Below are 19,018 nucleotides of genomic sequence, written 5' to 3' on the forward strand. Positions count from 1 at the left end.
GGTACTTATAAGGCAATACGCAGCAGAGCAATGCCGATGTTGTGAGTTCAAAACTCACCTGGAGCAGCATTTCAGAAAGCGAGAGACATTTCAGTAGCAATGGAGTTCATAGCCCAACATAAACGATCAGTTGAAAAGTAGATTCTTGTTATCACTTAGAAAAAAACACTTGGTCTATTTTTAAAAAAATCATTCTAACTAAAGACCATAGTGTTTGGTAATATGCGTTTATGTCAACAGCTCCAGTGGCGCAATAGGTCAGTGCGCGGTACTTATAAGGCAGTACGTAGCAGAGCAATGCCGAGGTTGTGAGTTCGAGCCTCACCTGGAGCAAGGTTTTAAAAAGCGAGAGACATTACAGTAGCAATGGAATTCATAGCGTAACATAAATGATCAGTTGAAAAGTAGGTTCCTCATGACTTAGGAACAAAGACTTAGTCTTGGTTTAAAAAATCAGTCTAACTAAAGACTATAGTGTTTTGTAATATTCGTTTGAGAGAGCCGCTTCATTGGTGCAGTCAGACAGAAGCTCCAGTGGCGCAATTGGTCAGCGCACGGTACTTATAAGGCAGTACGCAGCAGAGCAATGCCGAGGTTGTGAGTTCGAGCCTCACCTGTAGCAAGGTTTTAAAAAGCGAGAGACATTACAGTAGCAATGGAATTTATAGCGTAACATAAATGATCAGTTTAAAAGTAGGTTCCTCATCACTTAGGAACAAAGACTTAGTCTAGGTTTAAAAAATCAGTCTAACTAAAGACTATAGTGTTTGGTAATATTCGTTTGAGAGAGCCGCTTCATTGGTGCAGTCAGACAGAAGCTCCAGTGGCGCAATTGTTCAGCGCACGGTACTTATAAGGCAGTACGCAGCAGAGCAATGCCGAGGTTGTGAGTTCGAGCCTCACCTGGCGCAAGGTTTTATAAAGCGAGAGACATTACAGTAGCAATGGAATTTATAGCGTAACATAAATGATCAGTTGAAAAGTAGATTCTTGTTATCACTTAGAAAAAAACACTTGGTCTATTTTTAAAAAAATCATTCTAACTAAAGACCATAGTGTTTGGTAATATGCATTTATGTCAACAGCTCCAGTGGCGCAATAGGTCAGTGCGCGGTACTTATAAGGCAGTACGTAGCAGAGCAATGCTGAGGTTGTGAGTTGGAGCCTCACCTGGAGCAAGATTATAAAAGGCGAGAGACATTTCAGTAGCAATGGAATTAATAGCCTAACATAAACGATCAGTTGAAAAGTAGGTTCCTGTTATCACTTAGAAAAAAAACTCAGTCTATTTTTAAAAAAATCATTCTAACTAAAGACCATAGTGTTTGGTAATATGCATTTACGTCAACAGCTCCAGTGGCGCAATAGGTCAGCGCGCGGTACTTATAAGGCAGTACGCAGCAGAGCAATGCCGAGGTTGTGAGTTCGAGCCTCACCTGGAGCAAGGTTTTAAAAAGCGAGAGACATTACAGTAGCAATGGAATTTATAGCGTAACATAAATGATCAGTTGAAAAGTAGGTTCCTGTTATCACTTAGAAAAAAAACTCAGTCTATTTAAAAAAAAATCATTCTAACTAAAGACCATAGTGTTTGGTAATATGCATTTACATCAACAGCTCCAGTGGCGCAATAGGTCAGCGCGCGGTACTTATAAGGCAGTACGCAGCAGAGCAATGCCGAGGTTGTGAGTTCGAGCCTCACCTGGAGCAAGGTTTTAAAAAGCGAGAGACATTACAGTAGCAATGGAATTTATAGCGTAACATAAATGATCAGTTGAAAAGTAGATTCTTGTTATCACTTAGAAAAAAACACTTGGTCTATTTTTAAAAAAATCATTCTAACTAAAGACCATAGTGTTTGGTAATATGCATTTATGTCAACAGCTCCAGTGGCGCAATAGGTCAGTGCGCGGTACTTATAAGGCAGTACGTAGCAGAGCAATGCTGAGGTTGTGAGTTGGAGCCTCACCTGGAGCAAGATTTTAAAAAGCGAGACATTTCAGTAGCAATGGAATTAATAGCCTAACATAAACGATCAGTTGAAAAGTAGGTTCCTGTTATCACTTAGAAAAAAAACTCAGTCTATTTAAAAAAAAATCATTCTAACTAAAGACCATAGTGTTTGGTAATATGCATTTACGTCAACAGCTCCAGTGGCACAATCAGAAAGTAGCTCCAGTGGCGCAATAGGTCAGCCCGCGGTACTTATAAGGCAGTACGCAGCAGAGCAATGCCGAGGTTGTGAGTTCGAGCCTCACCTGGAGCAAGGTTTTAAAAAGCGAGAGACATTACAGTAGCAATGGAATTTATAGCGTAACATAAATGATCAGTTGAAAAGTAGGTTCCTGTTATCACTTAGAAAAAACTCAGTCTATTTTAAAAAATCAGTCTAACTAAAGACTATAGTGTTTGGTAATATGCATTTAGTCAACAGCTCCAGTGGCGCAATAGGTCAGCGTGGTACTTATAAGGCAGTACAGCAGAGCAATGCCGAGGTTGTGAGTTGGAGCCTCACCTGGAGCAAGATTTTAAAAAGCGAGACATTTCAGTAGCAATGGAGTTCATAGCTAACATAAACGATCAGTTGAAAAGTAGGTTCCTCATCACTTAGGAACAAAGACTTGGTCTATTTTAAAAAATCAGTCTAACTAAAGACCATAGTGTTTGGTAATATGCATTTACGTCAACAGCTCCAGTGGTGCAATCGGAAAGCATCTCCAGTGGCACAATCAGAAAGTAGCTCCAGTGGCGCAATAGGTCAGCGCGTGGTACTTATAAGGCAGTACGCAGAGCAATGCCAAGGTTGTGAGTTCAAGCCTCACCTGGAGCAAGGTTTTAAAAAGCGAGAGACATTTCAGTAGCAATGGAGTTCATAGCCTAACATAAACGATCAGTTGAAAATCAGATGGCTGTAAACAGTTAGAGGAAAGATCATGGATTATCTTGAAAGATGACTTTAAATGAAGACCATAGTGTTTGGTAATATGCATTTGAGTCAACAGCTCCAGTGGTGCAATCGGAAAGCATCTCCAGTGGCACAATCAGAAAGTAGCTCCAGTGGCGCAATAGGTCAGCGCGCGGTACTTATAAGGCAGTACGCAGCAGAGCAATGCCGAGGTTGTGAGTTCGAGCCTCACCTGGAGCAAGGTTTTAAAAAGCGAGAGACATTACAGTAGCAATGGAATTTATAGCGTAACATAAATGATCAGTTTAAAAGTAGGTTCCTCATCACTTAGGAACAAAGACTTAGTCTAGGTTTAAAAAATCAGTCTAACTAAAGACTATAGTGTTTGGTAATATTCGTTTGAGAGAGCCGCTTCATTGGTGCAGTCAGACAGAAGCTCCAGTGGCGCAATTGTTCAGCGCACGGTACTTATAAGGCAGTACGCAGCAGAGCAATGCCAAGGTTGTGAGTTCGAGCCTCACCTGGAGCAAGTTTTTAAAAAGCGAGAGACATTACAGTAGCAATGGAGTTCATAGCCTAACATAAACGATCAGTTGAAAAGTAGATTCTTGTTATCACTTAGAAAAAAACACTTGGTCTAATTTTAAAAAAATCATTCTAACTAAAGACCATAGTGTTTGGTAATATGTGTTTACATCAACAGCTCCAGTGGCGCAATAGGTCAGCGCGCGGTACTTATAAGGCAGTACGCAGCAGAGCAATGCCGAGGTTGTGAGTTGGAGCCTCACCTGGAGCAAGATTTTAAAAGGCGAGTGACATTTCAGTAGCAATGGAATTCATAGCCTAACATAAACGATCAGTTGAAAAGTAGGTTCCTGTTATCACTTAGAAAAAAAAACTCGGTCTATTTTAAAAAAAATCATTCTAACTAAAGACCATAGTGTTTGGTAATATGCATTTAAGTCAACAGCTCCAGTGGCGCAATAGGTCAGCCCGCGGTACTTATAAGGCAGTACGCAGCAGAGCTATGCCGAGGTTGTGAGTTCGAGCCTCACCTGGAGCAAGGTTTTAAAAAGCGAGAGACATTACAGTAGCAATGGAATTTATAGCGTAACATAAATGATCAGTTGAAAAGTAGGTTCCTCATGACTTAGGAACAAAGACTTAGTCTTGGTTTAAAAAATCAGTCTAACTAAAGACTATAGTGTTTGGTAATATTCGTTTGAGAGAGCCGCTTCATTGGTGCAGTCAGACAGAAGCTCCAGTGGTGCAATTGGTCAGCGCACGGTACTTATAAGGCAGTACGCAGCAGAGCAATGCCGAGGTTGTGAGTTCGAGCCTCACCTGGAGCAAGTTTTTAAAAAGCGAGAGACATTACAGTAGCAATGGAGTTCATAGCCTAACATAAAGGATCAGTTGAAAATCAGATGGCTGTAAACAGTTAGAGGAAAGATCATGGATTAACTTGAAAGATCACTTTAACTAAAGACCATAGTGTTTGGTAATATGCACTTGAGTCAACAGCTCCAGTGGCGCAATTGGTCAGTGCGTGGTACATATAAGGCAATTTCGCAGCAGAGCAATGCTGAGGTTGTGAGTTCAAGCCTCAACTGGAGCAAGTTTTTATAAAGCGAGAGACATTTCAGTAGCAATGGAGTTCATAGCCTAACATAAACGATCAGTTGAAAAGTAGGTTCCTCTTATCACTTAGGAACAAAGACTTGGTCTAGGTTTAAAAAATCAGTCTAACTAAAGACCATAGTGTTTGGTAATATGCACTTGAGTCAACAACTCCAGTAGTGCAGTCGGAAAGCAGCTTCAGTGGCACAATCGGAAAGTAGCTCCAGTGGGGCAATTGGTACTTATAAGGCAGTACGTCGCAGAGCAATGCTGAGGTTGTGAGTTCAAACCTCACCTGGAGCAGCATTTCAGAAAGCGAGAGACATTTCAGTAGCAATGGAGTTCATAGCCTAACATAAACGATCAGTTGAAAAGTAGATTCCTGATATCACTTAGAAAAAATATTTTAAAAATCAGTCTAACTATAGACCATAGTGTTTGGTAATATGCACTTGAGTCAACAACTCCAGTGGTGCAGTCGGAAAGCAGCTCCAGTGGTGCAATCGGTTCTTATAAAGCAGTACTCCGCAGAGCAATGCTGCGTTTGTGAATTCAAGCCTCACCTGGAACAAGCTTTTATAAAGCGAGAGACATTTCACTAGCAATGGAGTTCATAGCCTAACATAAACAATCAGTTGAAAAGTAGGTTCCTCTTATCACTTAGGAACAAAGACTTGGTCTGGTTTTAAAAAATCAGTCTAACTAAAGACCATAGTGTTTGGTAATATGCACTTGAGTCAACAGCTCCAGTGGCGCAATAGGTCAGCGCGCGGTACTTATAAGGCAGTACATCGCAGAGCAATGCTGAGGTTGTGAGTTGAAACCTCACGTGGAGCAGCATTTCAGAAAGCGAGAGACATTACAGTAGCAATGGAATTTATAGCGTAACATAAACGATCAGTTGAAAAGTAGGTTCCTGATATCACTTAGAAAAAATATTTTAAAAATCAGTCTAACTATAGACCATAGTGTTTGGTAATATGCACTTGAGTCAACAACTCCAGTAGTGCAGTCGGAAAGCAGCTTCAGTGGCACAATCGGAAAGTAGCTCCAGTGGTGCAATCGGTTCTTATAAAGCAGTACTCCGCAGAGCAATGCTGCGTTTGTGAATTCAAGCCTCACCTGGAACAAGCTTTTATAAAGCGAGAGACATTTCACTAGCAATGGAGTTCATAGCCTAACATAAACAATCAGTTGAAAAGTAGGTTCCTCTTATCACTTAGGAACAAAGACTTGGTCTGGTTTTAAAAAATCAGTCTAACTAAAGACCATAGTGTTTGGTAATATGCACTTGAGTCAACAGCTCCAGTGGCGCAATAGGTCAGCGCGCGGTACTTATAAGGCAGTACGCAGCAGAGCAATGCCGAGGTTGTGAGTTCGAGCCTCACCTTCGAAATCGAGAGACATGTCAGTAGCAATGGAATTCATAGCTTAACATAAACGATCAGTTGAAAAGTAGATTCCTGTCATCAAATAAAAAAAAGAACACTCAGTCAATTTTTAAAAAAATCAATCTAACTAAAGACCATAGTGTTTGGGAATATGCATTTAAGTTAGCAGCTTAAGTGGCGCAATAGGTCAGCTTATAAGGCAGTACGCAGCAGAACTATGCCGAGGCTGTGAGTTCGAGCCTCCCCTGGAGCAAGGTTTTAAAAAGCGAGAGACATTACAGTAGCAATGGAGTTCATAGCGTAACATAAATGATCAGTTGAAAAGTAGATTCTTGTTATCACTTAGAAAAAAACACTTGGTCTATTTTTAAAAAAATCATTCTAACTAAAGACCATAGTGTTTGGTAATATGCATTTATGTCAACAGCTCCAGTGGCGCAATAGGTCAGCAGCTCCAGTGGCGCAATAGGTCAGCTTATAAGGCAGTACGCAGCAGAGCAATGCCGAGGTTGTGAGTTCGAGCCTCACCTGGAGCAAGGTTTTAAAAAGCGAGAGACATTACAGTAGCAATGGAGTTCATAGCGTAACATAAATGATCAGTTGAAAAGTAGATTCTTGTTATCACTTAGAAAAAAACACTTGGTCTATTTTTAAAAAAATCATTCTAACTAAAGACCATAGTGTTTGGTAATATGCATTTATGTCAACAGCTCCAGTGGCGCAATAGGTCAGTGCGCGGTACTTATAAGGCAGTACGTAGCAGAGCAATGCTGAGGTTGTGAGTTGGAGCCTCACCTGGAGCAAGATTATAAAAGGCGAGAGACATTTCAGTAGCAATGGAATTAATAGCCTAACATAAACGATCATTTGAAAAGTAGGTTCCTGTTATCACTTAGAAAAAAAACTCAGTCTATTTTTAAAAAAATCATTCTAACTAAAGACCATAGTGTTTGGTAATATGCATTTACATCAGCAGCTCCAGTGGCGCAATAGGTCAGCAGCTCCAGTGGCGCAATAGGTCAGCGCGCGGTACTTATAAGGCAGTACGCAGCAGAGCAATGCCGAGGTTGTGAGTTCGAGCCTCACCTGGAGCAAGTTTTTATAAAGCGAGAGACATTTCAGTAGCAATGGAGTTCATAGCCTAACATAAACGATCAGTTGAAAAGTAGGTTCCTCTTATCACTTAGGAACAAAGACTTGGTCTAGGTTTAAAAAATCAGTCTAACTAAAGACCATAGTGTTTGGTAATATGCACTTGAGTCAACAGCTCCAGTGGCGCAATACGTCAGCGCGCGGTACTTATAAGGCAGTATGCAGCAGAGCAATGCCGAGGTTGTGAGTTCGAGCCTCACCTGGAGCAAGGTTTTAAAAAGCGAGAGACATTTCAGTAGCAATGGAGTTCATAGCCTAACATAAACGATCAGTTGAAAAGTAGATTCTTGTTATCACTTAGAAAAAGATTTTAAAAATCAGTCTAACTAAACATCATAGTGTTTGGTAATATGTACTTCAGTCAACAGCTCCAGTGGCGCAATTGGTCAGCGCGCGGTACTTATAAGGCAGTACATAGCAGAGCAACGCCGAGGTTGTGAATTCGAGCCTCACCTTCGAAAGCGAGAGACATTTCAGTAGCAATGGAATTCATAGCTTAACATAAACGATCAGTTGAAAAGTAGATGGCTGTAAACAGTTAGAGGAAAGATCATGGATTATCTTGAAAGATCACTTGAACTAAAGACCATAGTGTTTGGTAATATGCATGTGAGTCAACAGCTCCAGTGGCGCAATTAGTCAACAGCTCCAGTGGCGCAATTAATGAGCAGCTCGAGTGGTGCAATCAGTTCTTATAAAGCAGTACGCCGCAGAGCAATGCTGAGTTTGTGAGTTCGAGCCTCACCTGGAGCAGGCTTTTAGAAAGCGAGAGACATTACAGTAGCAATGGAGTTCATAGCCTAACATAAACGATCAGTTGAAAATCAGATGGCTGTAAACAGTTAGAGGATAGATCATGGATTAACTTGAAAGATCACTTTAACTAAAGACCATAGGGTTTGGTAATATGCACTTGAGTCAACAGCTCTAGTGGCGCAATCGGTCAGTGTGCGGTACTTATAAAGCAGTATGCAACAGAGCAATGCCGAGGTTGTGGGTTCGGGCCTCACCTGGAGCAAGCTTATAGAAAGCGAGAGACATTTCAGTAACAATGGAGTTCATAGCCTAACACAAACGATCAGTTGAAAATCAGATGGCTGTAAACAGATCATGCATTAACTTGAAAGATCACTTTAACTAAAGACCATAGTGTTTGGTAATATGCACTTGAGTCAACAGCTCCAGTGGTGCAATAGGTCAGCAGCTCCAGTGACGTAATAGGTCAGAAGCTCCAGTGGTGCAATTGGTCAGCGCGTGGTAAGTATGGCAGTGTAAGGCAGTATGCAGCATAGCAATGCCGAGGTTGTGAGTTTAAGCCTCACCTGGAGCAAGCTTTTAGAAAGTGAGAGACAATGGAGTTCATAGCCTAACATAAACGATGAGTTGAAAAGTAGGTTCCTCTTATCACTTAGGAACAAAGACTTGGTCTAGGTTAAAAAAATCAGTCTAACTAAAGACCATAGTGTTTGGTAATTTGCACTTGAGTCAACAGCTCCAGTGGTGCAGTCGGACAGCAGCTCCAGTGGCGTAATCGGTCAGCGAGCGGTACTTATAAGGCAGTACGCAGCAGAGCAATGCCGAGGTTGTGAGTTCGAGCCTCACCTGGAGCAAGCTTTTAGAAAGCAAGAGACATTTCAGTAGCAATGGAGTTCATAGTCTAACATAAACGATCAGTTGAAAATCAGATGGCTGTAAACAGTTAGAGGAAAGATCATGGATTAACTTGAAAGATCACTTTAACTAAAGACCATAGTGTTTGGTAATATGCACTTGAGTCAACAGCTCCACTGGCGCAATTGGTCAGCAGCTCAAGTGGTGCAATTGGTTAGCAGCTCCAGTGGTGCAATAGGTCAGCAGCTCCAGTGACGCAATAGGTCAGAAGCTCCAGTGGCGCAATTGGTCAGCGCGTGGTACTTATAAGGCAGTACGCAGCAGGGCAATGCCGAGGTTGTGAGTTCGAGCCTCACCTGGAGCAAGCTTTTAGAAAGCGAGAGACAATGTAACAATGGAGTAACAATGGAGTTCATAGCCTAACATAAACGATCAGTTGAAAAGTAGGTTCCTCTTATCACTTAGGAACAAAGACTTGGTCTAGGTTAAAAAAATCAGTCTAACTAAAGACCATAGTGTTTGGTAATTTGCACTTGAGTCAACAGCTCCAGTGGCGCAATTGGTCAGCAGCTCCAGTGGCGCAGCTGGTTAGCATTTCCAGTGGCGCAATCGGTCAGTGCGCGGTGCTTATAAGGCAGTATGCAGCAGAGCAACGTCGAGGTTGTGAGTTCGAGACTCACCTGGAGCACTTTTTAGAAAGTGAGAGACATTTCAGTAGCAATGGAGTTCACTGCCTCAAGATTGCATTTTTTTTATTTCCCGAGTCTGCTATTAGCTTATAGCCAGTTAGCATCGCCAGCGTGGTTGCTCCTAATCTCGCTTACATTGCTAATACTCTATGACACACATTACCATTGTTTCACTGTTACTTGCTTAAATGGCGGATTTGTTTCTACCTCTGAGTGCAGGTGAGGACACGTTCGAGCTACATTTGGTGCAGCTGGAGCTGGAGGCCGTGGAGAGGCAGATCCGTGACCTGGTGGAGAAGCAGGCCCAGCTGAGAAAGCGGAGAGCCGCGCTGGAAACATCCTGGGCTGACGCTCACAAGTCTGGGGTATGTATACAGCGCGCTGCTAACACTCCCACCACCTCTACTCCTTGTGTTTCTCTGCACAGGCCCTGTGCACCCAGGACGCGTTCTTCCCAGGTGTCCTTCACTCCGGCGCCGGGACACCACGGACCCTGGGTGCACCAGCAGCGGAAGACGCGAGCCAGGCCCCGGGTGATGACCTCTCCCCCTCCGCCGACTCCGGTCTTCGAGATCTCCACCCAGAACCGCTTCGCTCCCCTCCGCGAGACTCCATCGTCCGGCACGTCCGTGCTACGTTAGCTGAAGGTAAAGTGCACACTCACTGTTTCCCTGGTGCTAGTGTTCTCGATGTTTCGACGAGAGCATCGGCGCTGTCGTGCTGCACGCGGGGGTTAACGACACCAAGCTGTGGCAGACGGAGACACTGAAGAGGGACTTCAGGAGCCTGATCGAGACGGTATGCAGCACATCGCCCTCGACGACGATCATCGTGTCAGGACCGCTTCCCACGTATCGACGAGGACACGAAAGGTTTAGTAGACTTTTTGCTTTAAACGAATGGTTATTGTCATGGTGTAAAGAACAGAAACTGCTCTTTGTTAATAATTGGAATCTTTTCTGGGAGCGACCTAGGCTTTTCCGTGCTGATGGCCTGCACCCCAGCTGAGTCGGAGCGGAACTCCTGTTGTACAACATCTCCAGGACGCTATGCTCCATCTGACTAGTAAGCTAACTCTCAAATAACTGCTATGATGGCTTTTGTTCTACCCTCTTAAATGATAGAAGTACTTGCGTTGTCCAATCTGTACAGACTGTGTCTGTTCCCCCGAATAGTGAGGTCAAAATATACATTTAATGCAGGATCTAGAAAAAATCTGATCGTGATTAAACCTGAAAATGCAAAATAAATGAACAAAAACAATTTCTAAAGCTTGGGCTCCTAAACATTAGATCACTCACACCCAAAGCAGTTATTGTAAATGAAATGATCACAGATAATAGTTTTGATGTACTCTGTTTGACTGAAACCTGGCTTAAACCAAATGAATATTTTGGTCTAAATGAGTCTACTCCTCCAAGCTACTGTTATAAACATTAGCCCCGTCAGATTGGTCGTGGCGGCGGTGTCGCAACAATATATAGTGATATTCTCAATGTTACTCATAAAACAGAATACAGGTATAACTCATTCAAAATACTTATGCTTAATGTTACACTGTCAGATATGCAAAAGAAATCTCTCCTATCTCTTGCTCTGGCTACTGTGTATAGACCGCCAGGGCCATATACAGAATTCCTAAAAGAATTTGCAGATTTCCTCTCAGATCTATTGGTTAATGTTGATAAAGCGCTAATTGTCGGAGATTTTAACATTCACGTTGATAATACAAATGATGCGTCAGGACTTGCGTTTACTGACCTAATAAACTCTTTTGGAGTCAAGCAAAACGGGCCCACTCATCGTTTTAATCATACGCTAGATTTAATTATACCGTATTGTCCCGAATATAAGACGACCCTGATTATAAGACGACCCCCCTTTTTCCAGATGTACCTTTTGGAAAAAGGCTTTTTGAAAACCAAATATTGTTTTTTGTTTGTTTTTCTCTCTGTAAAACACATTTTTTTCTTAAATTATTTTCAAATTGCATATTTTTCCTATTTTAATTTTTGTTTTGAAAGTATGGTAAATACTGGTAAAATGTACCAACAATGACATTGAAAAATATACACTTTTTGATATACCATTGAAATAACAGGTAGCCCATCTGAATTATATAACATTTAGGCTATCCATCTCATAGTAGCCTACCAAAATTGTATTATCAGTAGAAGTGAAATCTTATTGTAATCTTCAAATCTGGGTATAGTCTTATGTTTTAAAATCACTTACAGAGGAAGTTTGGTCCCATCAGGCTAACATGACAGTCACGACTTTACAACACACATTACATTACATATTTCATGGCACACTCGTTTTATGCGTTTTTGGCAAATAGATAACATTAGAAATACAATAACAAATGTTGGTTCTACAATGTCTAGTACTTCAGTTTCATTCAACGCTCCCAAAGAAAATCTGCAGTGCTTTACAACTATAGGACAGGAAGAGCTAAATAAACTTATCACTGCATCTAAACCAACAACATGTTTATTAGATCCTGTACAGACTAAACTACTGAAAGAGTTGTTACCTGTAGCAGAAGAACCGCTTCTCAATATTATTAACTCATCGTTATCTTTAGGTCACGTGCCAAAACCATTCAAGCTGGTGGTTATTAAGCCTCTTATTAAGAAACCACAATTAGATCCTATTGAACTGGCAAATTACAGACCCATTTCAAATCTGCCGTTTATGTCTAAAATTTTTGAAAAAGTTGTGTCTGCTCAATTGTGCTCCTTCTTGCAAAAAAATTATCTCTATGAAGAATTTCAGTCAGGTTTCAGGCCTCACCATAGCACAGAAACTGCACTTGTTAAAATTACAAATAACTTGCTTCTTGCGTCAGACCAAGGCTGCACCTCATTGCTAGTTTTACTTGATCTTAGTGCTGCGTTCGACACTATAGACCATGACATACTCATAGATCGATTACAAAACTATACGGGTATTCAAGGGCAGGCTTTAAGATGGTTTAGATCCTACCTATCCGATCACTACCACTTTGTTTTTTTAAACAGGGAGTCATCTCAATTATCACCAGTAAAGTATGGAGTACCACAAGGATCTGTCCTAGGTCCTCTGCTATTTTCAATATACATGTTGCCCCTTGGTGATATTATTAGAAAATACGGGATTAGTTTTCATTGTTATGCTGATGATACTCAACTGTATATCTCAACAAGACCAGATGAAACTTCTGAACTATCTAAGCCAGTGTTTCCCAACCACTGTGCCGCGGTACACTAGTGTGCCGTGACAGGTTGTCGGGTGTGCCGTGGAAAATTATCTAAAATTCCATATCTCTATTATGTTTCGTTATTATTATTTTAAATCAGTGCTATTGGTCATCATTATGTCTGTTTGTGGGGTTTACAAATATTTAACCAATGAAAAGCATTCGAAAGAGCTTGTGACTTAACCTTGTAACGCCATTGGATCCTCAAATTGTCAGTCAAACCTCATAACTCCACCCCGCCACCATTCAGAATGAAGCGACGCACAGTTTGAAGACAGACGTCTACTTCTTCACAATGCAAGGTTAGCTAAATAAAGAACTGATGTTTGAATAAGAGCAGCGTTTCCTTTACTCAAGAAACGCTGTCTATAAAGGCTAATGTTCTTGTATGTTTAAATAGCAGTCTGTCTTAGCATTTGGTGTCTAGTTGTAGCCAATACACATTTGTATGTTTTAAATATCCTGTGCATAGCGGTTCGTCTTTTATATCGTGAGATTTTGGTCAAATGTATTAAACAACAAGATCAACTGAGTGCCCATATAGCTACAATAAACTTTAAACCTGCAAACTAATGAAAATGTGATGCTATTTATTTACTACCTCAGATGCGGCCGTTCTAATGATGGACAAAACACAGATCTCTGTCATTCGGTCGTCAAAGACCTTGTTAACTCCATTTGAGTATGATTTTAAGAAATTCAGTGCAAGTGTCTGATCCTATATAAAGCCAAAATACCAACTCTGAAGGCACAGTGTTTAATTATTGGGGGAAAAAAACTTTATTTTCCCATTTATTGACTGACAAGTCTCCAGTCCCCATATTGGGAGAAATCGGAAGTGCAGAGGTGTTGTGTGCGCTGTGTGAACATGATGTTACTTTAGTTCTAGATTAAGTTAAGTCAAGTCACCTTTATTTATATAGCACTTTTAACAATACGGATTGTGTCAAAGCACTTAACAGTATCAAATTGGAGGATAGATTTTCAGTAACGTATAATTAAATGTGAATGTGCATTAATTCATCCCACTCGCAAAAAAAAAAAAAAAAAAGATTTAGTATTCAAAATGAATTAAAACAGTGAAATGCAAACTCAGAATATGACGTAAACCTGCAGTAATTAAATGTTAAATAACACAAATGTATCTAATCTCATTTTATTAACCAATGTCTTTGCTGCTGACCTTTGATCCAGTTCAATCATACTAATAAGCAAAAATGACTTTAGATAAACTAACAATTGTGCTTCATTGTTTTTTTATTGCTGAAGAGTGTTGAAACTTCTTCTCCTGTGTTCTACTGTACAGACGTGAATTTACTTTTCCTTCAGCCTGAGGTTTATTCATTACACTTTTTGGTGTGAAAGGGCTTTTACATTTGCTATAAATAGAACTTCTTAATATTAAAAACAATCAAGCCCTGCTCATATTTAAAAAGTAACGCAACGCATTGCTTTCCATAAAAAGTAACTAAGTAACGTAATTAGTTACTTTTTTAGGGAGTAACGCAATATTGTAATGCATTACTTTTAAAAGTAACTTTCCCCAACACTGGTGGTGTGCCATGGGATTTTTTACATATCAAAACTGTGCCGCGGCAGAAAAAAGTTTGGGAAACACTGATCTAAGCTAATAGATTGTGTTAAAAATGTAAAAGATTGGATGACCAATAATTTCCTCCTATTAAATTCGGATAAGACAGAGATATTACTTATTGGACCAAAAAACAGTACTCAGAATCTCTTGGATTACAATTTGCAACTAGACGGATATACTGTTACGTTCTCTAAAGTCAAAAATCTGGGTGTTATATTAGACAGCAACTTGTCCTTTGAAAATCATATTTCCCATGTTACAAAAACAGCATTCTTCCATCTTAGAAACATTGCCAAGCTTCGAAACATGCTACCTGTTTCAGATGCAGAAAAGCTAGTTCATACATTCATGACCTCTAGACTGGACTATTGTAATGCACTTATTAGGTGGTAAATCGCCATCACCTGCTTTCAAATGGAGCGGCATTTACTACACAGAGCCATAGTTCACCGACAAGCTACGCTAAGCCGCGTTCATAATCGAAGGCGATTCGTCTTCAATTATGAACGCAATATTGCCTAGCTTTTCAGTTAACTATGGCTCTCTGTAGTAAATGCCTCTCCATCTGAAAGCAGGTGATGGCGATTTACTGCTAATCACGAAACCGGCTTTACTGACGAGATGCACATGATAATCGAATTCGATTAATTGCACAGCCCTACTGTGAGCCATGAACTGGCACCTAAGAATGCTGCAGGCACAGATCTGGATCCATGGTCTGCCAGATTATGTTCAGTGGGAACTTAACTCCATTGCGCAGGTGAACTGGATCTATGGATTCGTTGAATTCTATTGTTCATGTAGACATAGAACCTCCGTGTTTTATTATGGATGTAGCCTAGTACTATTTTACTGTCTGTATAGTGCCAGATATGGTCAAAGTTCATGGCTATCTCTTCCACGATCAACTCTGCAATCTCCACTGCTAATACAGCAGCACACAACTTCAGTCTAGGGACGGTAATGTCTGGCTGTGGTGCTAATTTGGATTTCCCAAATAAGAAATTAACACTTGTCTGACCATGTCGATCTGTCACCTTCAGGTACCCTACAGCAGCAGTGGCCTTAACTGATGCATCAGCAAAAATGCAAAGTTCTTTACTCTGTGCATTGGACAGAAGAATGGATGTGCAAACACGTGGTATTTCAAGCTCTTTCAGATCCTGAAGAGAATTTTTCCATTTTATCCACTTGTTCTCCATGTTCTCCGGCAAGGGGGAATCCCAGCCCTCACCTTGCTTGGTTAGTGCCCTCAACAGCAGCCTCCCTTGTGTAGTAACAGGTGCAAGGAATCCAAGCGGGTCATACAACCCATTAACGGTAGATAAAACCCCTCTCCGATTGAAAAGCTTGTCATCCTCTGAAACATGAAAGAGTCTGCTCCAACATTCCAGGACACACCAAGTCTACGTAGGATGAGAAGGCCATTAGAGAAAAGCTGCAGATCTTTCATGCCCTCAGCATGATCTTCCAAAGGAAAGGCTTCAATCACATTTGGACAGTTGGAGATAATCTTGTGCAGTCTGAAATTAGATACTGCAAGCATCTCCTGTGTACATTTGAGAAGGCTGATCGCCTCTGCCTCTGTAGCACAAGATTTCAGCATGTCATCAACATAGAACTCTTTCTCCACCAGCTCTGTGGTGTCACTGCCAAAACGGTCTTCATATTCTTGAGCTGCTCTCCGTAGGCCATAGATAGCCACTGCTGGTGATGGGCTATTCCCAAAAAATTGCACACACATTCTGTGATCCACAATTTCGCCGTCAAAGTCATTGTTATTATACCAAAGTAATCTAAGATAATCCCTATGGTCCTCCCTCATCAGAAAACAATGGAACGTGCTGTATATCAGCAGTAATAGCCACTGGCTCTTTACGGAATCCCATCAGGATTCTTATTTTAAATAAACCTATTTTTAGAGGTTTCTTAGGGTGATACACTATGGAAGCAGAATAATGACAATAGTTTTTGAAACATAAAGCATGCTCAATTCCACCAATCGAAAAAAAGATACATTGCACTTAACAGTGCTTGCATTTTAATGCCTTGTATTTCCAGGGCTTGAATTTTTTTTTCTTGAATTCTTAGTTGTTTATTTAAGCTGTGAATATTTCAGTTCAAAATATTTCACACACATTTTCATAATTAAAAATTCAATAATTCATATTCAACTTCCAGAATTCACTTCCAAAATATTCAATCTGTTTAAAAATACGATGTATAATATTTGACGGGCAAGTTTCGGTCATTTTATTTCACTTTCCAAATTCGCTGCCACAAATTCAGTGGTTAAAATTCAGCGGTGCACATCCGGGAACCGCAGGAATATCAGTAGAGCACCGATGCATGATCTCCAGCTGATGTCAGCCGCTCACCAGCAGGTGGCGCAAGCGGCTGTTGATGAAGGCCATATGTGGATCAAGTCATTCATTTACAAAAACTGATTTGCAAAAATGGAACAAGCACTAAGTAGAAGTTTTGTTTATCGAGGCCGTTATTTTGGTTGCTTAGTTTCTGTAACTTTGTATCATGGCTTGTGTGACACTGTGCTGTAATACTGGGGTTCCCCTCATACGTCACACTCCAGGTTAACATTTAAAATAACACACTTTCAAATTGTAAAGCTTGTATTGCTCAAAGTGATTTACTACAGATGAGATTTTGCCAATACCTCCCTTTTTATATATGTACAGTACACGGTTGTAGTACGTTGCTAGATACAAAACTGACTTACTACAGGTTATATTTTGCCAGTATCTCCCTTACGGTATGTACAGTACACAAATATCTTTTTTTTTTTTTTTTAAACTACAGTAATTCACCAAAAGGGTTCTTCATGTTCCACAGGTTGTAGTACGTTGACATTTTGCCAATATCTCCCTTACTGTATGTACAATTTACAATTATTTAAAACAAAAAAAATCTGTAAGACCCCAAAAAGGAATTGTTCATGTTCCAAAGGTTGTAGTATAAAATACTGATGTACTTTATGTACATTAAGGGAGGTATTAGCAGATTTTCACCTATAGTAAGTCAGTCTAGTCACTAGGAATGTACTACAAACTTTGGATCAAAAAAAAAAAAAAAAAACTTTGTAAATTACAGTAATTTCTTAAGAATAATTATATACTGTATGTACAGAAGATGTTGGCAAAATTTCAACTGTAGTAATCAGTCTGGTCACTAGTAACATACAACATTTGGAACACGAAAAATCCCATTTTGGTGAATTACTGTAATTTGTTTTCTTAAAAATATTTGTGTAGTGTACATACTTAGGGAAATTATTGTCTAAGGCGAGTTATTGGCAATATTTATTTTGTCAGTTTGAGTAAATTATTCATTTACTGTAAACATTAATTTGACTAAATTATTGAAATTTAATAATTAAATTTAAATAATTTAATAATTTATTATTTCGTTTTGTACTGTGAGATAAATTTGCAAATGGTCCCTAAAGCAGCCTAGGCAAATATGCAGCGAATATAAAACCTAAAACTACCGCGCTTGGTTTGCTATGGGAGAAAAAATGGTTTGGTGAAACTTGTTGGTTGTGGGCTGTACATAATATACAGTAATAAATTGTATTAATTAAATGCAGAATTTAATCATTTATTATCACTGAGGCAACAAACCACGTTAAGTTTTTCTTTATGGGAAATGTTTAACATGCAGTTTTGCGCGTTCCGTAACTTGCGTTCATATCCTCATCTGTTTGTATCATCAGTAAAATCTGAGTTTGGTCTTTTAATAGGCTTGTTTGAGATGCAAAATCTGCGCAGAACTGATCACCGGTGATCACCACGAGATGCATGCCATTTAGAAAAGTGTCAGAGTTTTTTATTTTTATTTTTTATTATTAAACATATAACATTCACAGGTGATACAGTCAAAGCAATAAAATGCATACACAGACAGAATACAAAACAGTAAATACCTAAATAATAGTAATAGCAAAAAAGAAATATAAAGAGAAAAACAAATAAATAATAGTTACCATAAACATCTTATAAAATAAATAAATAAAAAGTGACCGAGTTAAGTCCGCTTTGTTCTGATGTCATGCTGACGTGTGCCAAAAAACTCTAGCGCCAGTGAGGCGGCTGTGTCGGATTGAGCAGTCGCGCGCAGCTGCTCTCCACCGACTGTGCTGATCAAAAGCATGGGAAACGACTGACTGACGACACAGCTTTATGCTGCCTTCACATGTTATCGGAATTATCGTAAATAAGAGTTTCCTAATCGGAAATTGGACGTGAACAGCCTCTCAAGTCGTATTTACAACTGGGAAATTCGGAAATAATTTTGATACCCGACCCTATATGTTTTATAAGCAGTGAAATAAGCATGTAGCCTATTTGACCGAAATTCCAGAATTGTCAGCGAACTGCATGTATAGCGCGGTGAATGTTTATATGATTGTCAACCATGGGATGCTACATTTTATTCTTTCCGACATTAAAGCACTTGAATACGACAAGCTCATAATCACGACTTCATAAGTGGGAAACAGGAAATTGGAATAGGAACTGTCAATATAGTTCGCATAATCATCAGTAAAGTGTATTCTGAGATCTATGGTCTTATATCACTGTATTAGTTCACTGTTACGCATAGTTGGGGAATCCTGGAGTGTGACATATGAGGATGAGGGGAACACCAGTGTCACACAAGCCATGATACAAAGTTACAGAAACTAAGCAACTGAAATAATGGCCCCGATAATCAAAACTTCTACTTAGCACTTGTTCCATTTCTGCAAATCAGTTTTTGTAAATTAATCACTTGATCCACATATGACCTTCATCAACA

The 19,018-nt window shown here is 39.9% G+C and overlaps 15 non-coding genes across 15 annotated transcripts; all 15 read left to right on the top strand.

The window, feature by feature from the left end:
- Window positions 1-239: 239 nt before the first annotated feature.
- On the top strand, window positions 240-333 carry trnai-uau (transfer RNA isoleucine (anticodon UAU)). Its single transcript has 2 exons — window positions 240-277; window positions 298-333. It is a non-coding gene; the product is annotated as a tRNA-Ile (tRNA).
- Window positions 334-528: 195 nt separating this feature from the next.
- Window positions 529-622, top strand: trnai-uau (transfer RNA isoleucine (anticodon UAU)). Its single transcript has 2 exons — window positions 529-566; window positions 587-622. It is a non-coding gene; the product is annotated as a tRNA-Ile (tRNA).
- Window positions 623-1,350: 728 nt separating this feature from the next.
- trnai-uau (transfer RNA isoleucine (anticodon UAU)) lies at window positions 1,351-1,444 on the top strand. The gene is made up of 2 exons: window positions 1,351-1,388; window positions 1,409-1,444. It is a non-coding gene; the product is annotated as a tRNA-Ile (tRNA).
- A 172-nt stretch (window positions 1,445-1,616) lies between these two features.
- Window positions 1,617-1,710, top strand: trnai-uau (transfer RNA isoleucine (anticodon UAU)). Its single transcript has 2 exons — window positions 1,617-1,654; window positions 1,675-1,710. It is a non-coding gene; the product is annotated as a tRNA-Ile (tRNA).
- A 462-nt stretch (window positions 1,711-2,172) lies between these two features.
- Window positions 2,173-2,266, top strand: trnai-uau (transfer RNA isoleucine (anticodon UAU)). The gene is made up of 2 exons: window positions 2,173-2,210; window positions 2,231-2,266. It is a non-coding gene; the product is annotated as a tRNA-Ile (tRNA).
- Window positions 2,267-2,739: 473 nt separating this feature from the next.
- Window positions 2,740-2,830, top strand: trnai-uau (transfer RNA isoleucine (anticodon UAU)). The gene is given in 2 exon segments: window positions 2,740-2,777; window positions 2,795-2,830. It is a non-coding gene; the product is annotated as a tRNA-Ile (tRNA).
- Window positions 2,831-3,051: 221 nt separating this feature from the next.
- Window positions 3,052-3,145, top strand: trnai-uau (transfer RNA isoleucine (anticodon UAU)). The gene is made up of 2 exons: window positions 3,052-3,089; window positions 3,110-3,145. It is a non-coding gene; the product is annotated as a tRNA-Ile (tRNA).
- Window positions 3,146-3,340: 195 nt separating this feature from the next.
- trnai-uau (transfer RNA isoleucine (anticodon UAU)) lies at window positions 3,341-3,434 on the top strand. Its single transcript has 2 exons — window positions 3,341-3,378; window positions 3,399-3,434. It is a non-coding gene; the product is annotated as a tRNA-Ile (tRNA).
- Window positions 3,435-3,607: 173 nt separating this feature from the next.
- Window positions 3,608-3,701, top strand: trnai-uau (transfer RNA isoleucine (anticodon UAU)). Its single transcript has 2 exons — window positions 3,608-3,645; window positions 3,666-3,701. It is a non-coding gene; the product is annotated as a tRNA-Ile (tRNA).
- Window positions 3,702-3,874: 173 nt separating this feature from the next.
- Window positions 3,875-3,968, top strand: trnai-uau (transfer RNA isoleucine (anticodon UAU)). The gene is made up of 2 exons: window positions 3,875-3,912; window positions 3,933-3,968. It is a non-coding gene; the product is annotated as a tRNA-Ile (tRNA).
- Window positions 3,969-4,163: 195 nt separating this feature from the next.
- On the top strand, window positions 4,164-4,257 carry trnai-uau (transfer RNA isoleucine (anticodon UAU)). Its single transcript has 2 exons — window positions 4,164-4,201; window positions 4,222-4,257. It is a non-coding gene; the product is annotated as a tRNA-Ile (tRNA).
- A 2,659-nt stretch (window positions 4,258-6,916) lies between these two features.
- trnai-uau (transfer RNA isoleucine (anticodon UAU)) lies at window positions 6,917-7,010 on the top strand. Its single transcript has 2 exons — window positions 6,917-6,954; window positions 6,975-7,010. It is a non-coding gene; the product is annotated as a tRNA-Ile (tRNA).
- A 172-nt stretch (window positions 7,011-7,182) lies between these two features.
- trnai-uau (transfer RNA isoleucine (anticodon UAU)) lies at window positions 7,183-7,276 on the top strand. Its single transcript has 2 exons — window positions 7,183-7,220; window positions 7,241-7,276. It is a non-coding gene; the product is annotated as a tRNA-Ile (tRNA).
- A 1,308-nt stretch (window positions 7,277-8,584) lies between these two features.
- trnai-uau (transfer RNA isoleucine (anticodon UAU)) lies at window positions 8,585-8,678 on the top strand. Its single transcript has 2 exons — window positions 8,585-8,622; window positions 8,643-8,678. It is a non-coding gene; the product is annotated as a tRNA-Ile (tRNA).
- A 271-nt stretch (window positions 8,679-8,949) lies between these two features.
- On the top strand, window positions 8,950-9,043 carry trnai-uau (transfer RNA isoleucine (anticodon UAU)). The gene is made up of 2 exons: window positions 8,950-8,987; window positions 9,008-9,043. It is a non-coding gene; the product is annotated as a tRNA-Ile (tRNA).
- The last annotated feature ends 9,975 nt before the right edge of the window (window positions 9,044-19,018 follow it).

This window comes from Onychostoma macrolepis, chromosome 23 (assembly GCF_012432095.1).
Source record: "Onychostoma macrolepis isolate SWU-2019 chromosome 23, ASM1243209v1, whole genome shotgun sequence".
In the NCBI taxonomy this organism is placed as follows: domain Eukaryota; kingdom Metazoa; phylum Chordata; class Actinopteri; order Cypriniformes; family Cyprinidae; genus Onychostoma; species Onychostoma macrolepis.